Below are 1,923 nucleotides of genomic sequence, written 5' to 3' on the forward strand. Positions count from 1 at the left end.
CTGCCTTTGGAGCCGTTGCTATGAGTTGAGCTGCGAGGAGGGGGGTGGGGGGGGCGGGGTGGGATGGAGCATGCGGTTGCCATGGACACGGTGTAGCGCAGCAGTGCGCCCGGAGGGATGGAGCGATGGATCCCGGCGGTGTTGGTGGCTTTGTCACCTGCACGGGGCTGGAATTCCCCGCTCCGAGGGCACCCGGTGCTGCGAGCTTCAGCTCTGGGGCTCCTCGTGGGCTTTGGTTGGGGTTTGGGCTCCGCTGGTGTTTGTGGAGCGCTGTGCAGTGGGGTGGCTGTGAGCTCCTCCTGCTCCCCGTCCTCCTCGGCCAAAGCTCGCTGTGCTCTGGGCACGGTGACAACCCGGGGCGCTGCCCTGTGCTCCCGGGGACACCGCAGGGTTCTGTGGGCGCAGCGCTGGGGGGGCAGAGCTTTGCTTGGGGAGCGGAGGGCTGAGCCCACCGTGGATGCGCCGCGGGATGGAGGCAAAAGGAGCGCTGCCCCGTGAGGGATTGCGGCTGACGCTGCGCTCCCTCTGCGCCACGTTCCCGGGGGGTGCAGCAGCGTGGGAGCTCCGTTCCGTCTCCGTTTCCCCACAGACCCCACGGAGCTGCACCCCTCTGCCCACGAGGGTCATTTGCAGCTCCCCGATGCGTCCCGGGGGGGGGAACTGAGATCCTTTGGCGCTCAGCCCTGGGTGCGCGCCTGGAGAAGCCGAGTGAATGTATGGCATGGCTGGGGAAACTTCAGAGGGAGCGAAGCGCAGCTTCTCCCACCTTCCCCTCCCTGGGGTCGCTGCTCAGCCCTCAGCAGAAGCTCGCAGGGTTCTCTCCACCCACACTTCTTTCCCTGCTTTCAGCCCTTCCCACCCTGCTCAGAGCTCTGCCCCGGCCCCACAGCAACCCCCAACCCCACAGCAGCCCCTCAACCTCACAGCAGCCCCCCAACCCCACAGCAGCCCCACAGCAGCCCCTCAGCCCCACAGCAACCCCTGACCCCCACAGCAGCCCCTCAGCCCCACAGCAGCCCCCCAACCCCACAGCAGCCCCACAGCAGCCCGCAGTGCTGGGCTGGCTCAGCGCGCTCTTCAGGAACGCGGTTTCAAAGCTTTTCACACCCCAAACAACGGCCCTGTTGCTCTCTGGCTCAGCAGAAACGAGAAAGCAAAGAGAGGGGGGAAAAAAAAGAAGAAAAAAGGCCCAGTTCTGCTTTGCCCTCTTGAGGCGCCTCCTCTCACCCCGACCCCCCTCCACGCCTGGTCCCTGGGGCTCTGCTCTCTGCCCCCCCCTGTGATGCTCTGCTCCCCGCGCTGCCGTTCCTTTCTGCTTTGCTTCCCTTCTTTTTTGTTGTTTTTTTTGCTTTTTCTTTCTGCAGATCCGTATTCAGAAAGCAAAAAGAGTTGGCAGCAACCGGGAAGATTGTCTGCAATTGTAACAGAGCAACAACAACAGCAGCAGCCACCCAAAAAAACAACCCCGAGCGAACAGCCGTGGCTTTGCGCAGGGTTCCGTGCAGCAGGTCGCACCAGGCAGACAATGAGCAGCACGGCGCTGATGGAGGCGTTCGCTGCTCCGCGCTCCGGGGCTCTGCTGCCTTGCTTTTGTTCTGGAGGAGAGCAGGGAGGGTTTGTGAGCCCCCAGCACAGAGCGCAGGGACCCCCGGCCCTGAGCTGCTCACGGCGCTGCCCCCAGCCGCCTCCTCCTCCTCCCCGTGGCTGCAGCTGGGCTGAGCTCCATCACTTTGCAGGATCACGGACTCACAGGGGTCAGAAAGGCCTGCAGAGGTCGTGGAGTCCGGCCCTCCTGCCAGAGCAGGTTCTCTACGCCGGGTCCTTCCTGCTTAGGTGCATTAATTGCCTTTTAATTGCGCTTTGCCCCGGACGCAGCCTGCAGGGCCGGGTGTGGGGGGTCTCCAGCCCCACATCATGACCTCT

Source organism: Centrocercus urophasianus, unplaced genomic scaffold (assembly GCF_019232065.1).
Source record: "Centrocercus urophasianus isolate 14NV4802_14NV808 unplaced genomic scaffold, USGS_Curo_1.0 seq_651, whole genome shotgun sequence".
Taxonomy (NCBI): Eukaryota; Metazoa; Chordata; class Aves; order Galliformes; family Phasianidae; genus Centrocercus; species Centrocercus urophasianus.